Source organism: Desmodus rotundus, chromosome 12 (assembly GCF_022682495.2).
Source record: "Desmodus rotundus isolate HL8 chromosome 12, HLdesRot8A.1, whole genome shotgun sequence".
NCBI lineage: Eukaryota > Metazoa > Chordata > Mammalia > Chiroptera > Phyllostomidae > Desmodus > Desmodus rotundus.
Window position 1 is genome coordinate 3878259 of NC_071398.1, and position 6575 is coordinate 3884833.

Consider the following 6575-nt stretch of genomic DNA (forward strand, 5'->3'; position numbering starts at 1 on the left):
ATATTAACCACTGTGTCTGGGCTTCTGACACCCAGCTGATGGGAATGTAGCCAAGGGAGGGAGGGGGGTGGCCCCCACCTCAGTGTGCTTTGCCACTGTGTTGGGGTTGCTGGCTCTATGGACCGCACCACCAAGGGGAAAAGGATCTTGCACTAGGGGACCAGGGGAAGATACGATTGGCTGGGCTCAGAGCGGATACCCATCCCTGGACAATCACTGTGGCCCAATGGGGTCACATGGCCAATCTGTGGCAAGGGAGGAGGTCTGGCCAGAGAGGGAGGAAAGATGCTGAGCAGACAGGAGCTAAGGACGCCCCAGGCCCAGAATTGCTGCAGCCATGGAAACGAACCAGAAATTGGGTCCACCCAGGGAGCTCTCTGTGGCCTGACAGCTCTAGAGCGTTTCCTCAGCCACTGACAGGAGTTCCCATGCTGGCTCCCCCACCCACGGCTGTCAGGATTCCATTTCATGTTAACTGGGATTTGTTTTAGAAATTTTGGAAAATGTTAATGTGCACATGTAAAAGATTCAAATATTGGGTTGGCCAAAAAGTTTAATTTTTTTCTGCAAAATAAGATATGTTTTTCATTTTCATTAATAATTTTATTGTGGATATTTTGGGTATGTCGGCTGTCTCCCGCTATTGGCTGCTAGTGGGTAGAGGCCAGGGTGCTGCTAAACATCTTCCAATGCATGAGACAGCCCCATAGCGAAGAATTATTTGTCAAAACATCAATAGAACCAAGGAACTTCACAAACCACTTTTGACACATTCGATCAGTCCCAGCACCTTCTCCGTACACTGCACAGATCTTTTTTTGCATTTCAGTTGTGCTTTTTACCTTTCTTGAAATAATAAAGCATACTATGCCAACAATATTGTGTATTTTCTCCCATCTTCAATTTTAAAATGGCTGCACAAAAATTCACCAATTTTGATACTTTTTTAAAAAATGCACGCTGATATGACAGCTGTCACAATACAATCTAACAAAACTTCCGAATGATGTGTAAGGCAACTAAGTGCTACCAGAGCCATCGTATAGAAAAAACCGAGCAAACTTTCTGGCCAACCCAATAGCACAAAGAGGTGCACAGTGAAAAGTACTTCCTCCTGGAGCACCTGCGAGGGCCGTTAGTGTGGCATGGGGGCCGGGAGCACAGATTTGGGGGCCAGGCTGCCCGGGCTCAGATCCTGGCTTCCTCTCTCAGTGCTCTGTGATGCTGTACGCTGGACCTCTGCAGCCTCAGTTTCTCCTTGACAAAGGGGGATGCTAAGAGACTTACTTAACCTTCCCTGACTTACGGTGGAAATTCAACGAGCTAAAGCCACGCCTGACCCTTGGGAGCGTTATCAAAGTGTTAGCTGCCGTTATTTACAAGAATAAATGCATTTATATAAGCTATCTCCCCATTTACATTTGTTCATTTTTCAAGAGACTTTTTTTTTTCAGAGCAGGTTTACAACAAAATTGAGAGGAAGGTACAAAGATCCCCCATATCCCCTGCCCCTACACACGCATCGCCTCCCCCATTATCAACAGCGGTGCATTTCTTTCTTCTTTGTACCAAGAATGAACCTAAACTGACACATCGTAGTCCCCCGAAGCCCATAGTGTGCCTTGGGGTTCGCGCTCGGGGTGGTACATTGCGTGGGTGTGATGACATGCATCCCCCCTCATCCTACGGAGAACTTTCACTAAACACGAAGCATCCTCTGGGCCCTGCCTACTCGCCCCTCCCTCACCCCCAATTCTGTTCACTTAAAAAACTGCTTCACACACAGTCTGAAACAGAAGGTCATGTAACAGGAACTGTTGGCTCCCCCAGATTTTATAAACGCCGACATTTCGCAGTATTTATTTCAGATCTATTTTTACGAAAGAAAATACTGCAGTCGCTGCCTAATCCGCCTCCCGTCCCGCCCTTTTATTTTTACCCGAGATGCAGCATAGTATTCATACTTAGGCCCTTTCTCTCTGCGGCCTCCTATCCTTGGAGATCTGCCTCCCTGGGCCTCGGGGCTCTGCCCCCTTCAGCTGCTCTGACTCCGCCGGCTGCTCTCAGCTATCCCTCCCCCTCCCGGCAGGCACGTGGGGCTCACCCGAGGCCGTGGCCGGGCCTTGGTCCTCAGTGACCACCAGCGGGAGACACACAGCCCTGCTGGCTCAAGATCACGTGTGATTTCGGTTTTGGTGCTATTCTGAATGACCTTTCCAAGCAGCTGTACCAAATAATTAGAAGTTGAAGGAAGAAGAGAGAGAGGAGCGGAGGGCTGGGGTGGGGGTGACTGCAAGGAGTCAGCCGCGCTCCCTGGTGAGGCTTCCAGCCCACTTTCGGGCAGCTGGGGTGGATGACTTTTGTCCAGTTGGTGAATCTGCTGACCCCCAAGCCAGAGGAGCTGCTCCTGCTTCCAGGCCTCTGAGCTCTGAGCGCTGTGTTGATCTGGGGCACAGAGGTCGTGGGGGAGGCTGGACTCCGGCCTCACACCCACGTGCACACTAGCACTAGCTGGTGCCCGGCTGCCCCTTTTCGCTGACCTGTCACCAGGCCCTGAGGACGTCTGAGGTGTGGTTTGCAGCTCCCTCACCTGCCCACCTCTCCTGGAGGGCGTGGAGGGGTGGGCACTTCCCACCCAGCCATGCCAATGACACCTTCGGAGACAGGAAGCAGCCAGGAGCAGTTTCTTTGCACCCCTCCCCTCTGCGTTTAGATGTCCCATTATTGCTGGGCCAGAGGGAAGGCTTTCCTAGAGGGGCGGGACGGGGGAAGGCTGCGTGTACTTCCAGGGGCATTTCTGTCTCATGCTAGCACTCATAACCTGGCTTCTGAGAGACCTGTCAGCACTTTGGAATGAAAGGGGACCCCTGAGATGTGCTTCTCGCCGGCGAGCAATGATGCCCCCCTTCTTACCCTACATTGGAGGGAGGGCTGCCTGCCACCCAGCAGATACCCAGGCACTGCACGCCCCAGTGGACCCTGGGCAGCTGGGCCCTGGTCCAGCCCAGCCCTGGGACCCACCGTCCCAGCTCTTCTTGGTCCTCAAGGCTCACGAGCTCGGCCCCTTCTCCTGACGTGTGTGTGGCTGTTTCACCGTTAGTACCGATGGCTCAGCCACACGCTTCACGGACCCCTAAATAAACGGTGTGCCCAGGCACCCTTCCTGAGTGGTTCACGTTGTCACTTCCTGCTTGTCCTTGTTTGGGGCTCTGATGTGCTCTTGGTCTGGTCACCTTCTCCCAAACCAGCAGACCTCCAAACCTGTGAGTAATTTTGCTGATTGGTGAACTGCCCTGCGAGAAGCTTTCCACACTAGCAGCTGCCTTGAGCATGAGATGGGGGTGAGGCCCGTTTTCTAGTAGCAGAAGGTGACTCTGGGGAGGACCTGGCAGAGGCTGGCCTAGCCTCCCGCCACCAGCTGACTGGCCCACCCACGGATGCCTTCTCCTCTCCGAGTCCCCCCGCAAAGTGGAAGAGCCCCGCACCTGCACCTGAGACCTGCAGGGTGGTGGGCTTGGGGGGGGGTCCAGCCGGCCGCTGTTGTCCTCCGGGTGCCTCAGAAGCACCTGGGGAGACCATGCCCGGCCTCCCCTCCGACGATGCCGAGACGCTGGCCTGGTGCATCAGGTCGTCGCAGGCCCCCTGGTGCCTTCCTGGGCAGCTGGGCCGAGCACCCAGAGCTTTGAGGTTCCCCCAGACGGCCTCAGAGCGCCCTTGGAGGGCGTTCCTGACTTCAAGAGTCACGGATTCTCCCAGGGAGCCTGTTAAATGCAGGCACCCAAGCCCGCCCCCCGAGTGAGGTGACTTGGGTTTGGGCGGGGCAGGGGGTGGGTGGCGGTGGCTGAGGCCAGTTCTTCTCACAAGCTCCCCCTTCAGGGGACTTAGCTTACAAGAAGCGGGGGAACGCAGGGGCCTGGCCTCAAGCAGAATGTGTATGAGGGTGTAGGGGAGGGGGAGAGAGTCCCCCCACCCCTGCCCTGCCAGGGACCTCTACAAGGCTGCATGAGGCTGCAGCGAGTGGCCGTGACCGCACCAGGGGACAGGACCGGAGTTCCCCACAGCCCTCCATGTGTAGACTGAGTTCTCTTCCAACTGCCCAGCCCCTGGGGCCCTCAGCGACCTGCCCAGCCTCCCCGTGTGATAAAGTCACAGGGCCCCGAAGAGAACCAACTGTAATGTGGGGAGACTCCCGGGGTGCCCTTCAACAAGGGCGGGTCCACATGAACCCCTTCCTCCCGTGGCCCTTTAGGGAAGTGGCACTAGTGGCCTCTTTCTAGTCTTCCTCCTTTGCTTTGGGGCCCTTGCTCCCTGCGGAGGTGGCCCAGCCCAGCCTTGGGGAATAGGGGCGTGGTGCCACCACCAGCTGCCCTGCTCTGCTGTGCTAGGGACCCGGGCTTGGTTCCTAAGCCTCGGGGCTCCCCGCCCCACCCCTACCGGGACCTGCTATGGGGGCGATGTCTGGGCAGAGCCTTCCACGGGCCCTTCCCAAGTCCCCATGTCCGGAGGTGTGCAGGGAAAGGCATGAGAGGCTTAAAAGAAGGACTAAGGTACAAGCAGCTGGCTCAGGGGTTAGTGCAAGGGTCCCAGGAGGAGCCCTCGAGGACGACAGAAGCCCCGGCCTCCAGGGCCACCGCTCAGCTCTCAGGGTGACAAGCAGAGTTGGACGCTGAGCACCAACAGGCTACCAACCCCCACCCCACCCCACCCTGAGCTTTGCCTTCCTCCTTCTCCACTGAAATAACTCTTTTCTAGACATTTTGGATGGCACAGTTCTTGATACGTCCGTCCAAGCTGACCTTTTGTATTTTTTCCTTTCGAACCAGGCCCCACTTCCGGGAGCCACCCTCGTTGGTGCCCAGACTCGGGGCAGTCCACGGGGTCCACGGTGGTCCACGGGGGTCAGCGGTGTCCTGGCGTGTGCACCCCCTTCCCACAGGTCTGAGGAATTCTGGGGACACCTGTGTGGCTGTCTCCTTAGGGCGTGGCTCATTGTAGGTGGTCAGGAAGTGGAAGAGACGGACTGAAAGATAAAGGAGGCTGGAGGGAGGGGACAGAGGATTTCACATCCTTTACTCAGCTGGCAGGTGCATGGCCCCCTCCTGCCTGCCAGCCCTTGATTGTGGACTTGCACGAGGCTGTGACACTTCAAACAAAAGTTGGACGAAGCCACACGGCCTCGCCAATGTCTAATTTCACTAAATAAAAACGTGAAACAGAAAAACTACAGTGTTTTCCTGTGTAAATACAAATCAAGAAGGACTTCATTTAGCTTTATTTCAAAAGGAGAAACTCTCCAGGTGCCCTCTCCCCGCCCCTTCGACTTCCCTGACAATCTGGTCGGATGCTCCTGGCGTCGGTGAACTTGCAGTTACGCCTCGCCTCCCGTTGGAGAGACGGGAGAACCGAAGCTCAGGGGGCCGAGGGTGTGGAATCAACTGTCGCTCTCACCTGGAGCCGAGCCCAGACCCGCTCTCAGCCCCTGTTGCAGGCTGTGGCCTCAGCTGCCTGCTGGAGGACGGGGGGACAGGCCAGCGCAAAGCACAGACATGCAAAAAGCACGGCGCTGAATAGACCAGGGACAGAACACTGCGAATAACCTGCGAGCACAAGCAGGGAGGCGGGGCGTGCTCGCCGGGTGTCAGCTGCGCGCATGCGGGGCTCAGAACATCCGCTGCGCCGCACACCACGACCCACGACCACGAACGCACCGTGAGTCTTGATTTGGGGGTTCCAAAGACATCTGAGCGAGCAGGTGAACTCACGAATCATCTGTGGCTGATCAGGAGCGCTTGTATGTGCTGCTTTGGGCCTCTGGTTGTTTAATGAGCATCTGTCTCCACCAAAACCCAACTGGGGTCACCAAAGATTACTTTGTCATCTCAAAGGCTCAGCGCAGAGAGGTGCTTGGGGGGGATCTGCTGAGTGACCGAATGGCGCGTTCCTGGCCTCCCACCTGGCCCAAGGCTGGCCTGGCCGGCGGGGATGGAGGGGGGCGCTGCTTTCAGCACTCGGCACAGCCCTGCGGATGGGATTCATCAGGACAAACTGGGAACCTGGAATGTGTCGGGGACGCACTGGGTCATGTGGAGGGAAGGGGACCTGCCTGGATCGGCCTGGGGGCTCTCAGCACAGTCCAGGTCCCAGGTGACGTTGAGCGGCTCAGTCCCCGGCTAGATCCTTTCCAGATGGAGAGGGGCCCTGGCCATCTTTAACCGAAGTCACCTGACCCCATTTCCTCTGACTCTGTCCTCGAAGAGCAGCATCTGATTGTGATTTGGCTCAGAAAATCCTGGCCAGAATAGAATATTCTGGAATGGTCCGTGTGACCTTTTCCCCCTCCCTCTCCCTCCATCCTCCCTCCCTTCCTTGTGGAGAAAGGATTTGGGTATCTTATTCAGTCTTGCTGTGCCGTGTAGTTACTGCAGGTCTGTGTCTGGGGGCAGACCACTTCCTGTAGACAGGAAGCTGCCCGGATAGAGTTTGCTCAAGGCTTGGGAAGAGCAAAGGGCGACGACCCAAGCCTGGAACTCCCTGCCCAAGGGGGGTCCTGCTCGGACCCAGCTGGCCTGTCCCTG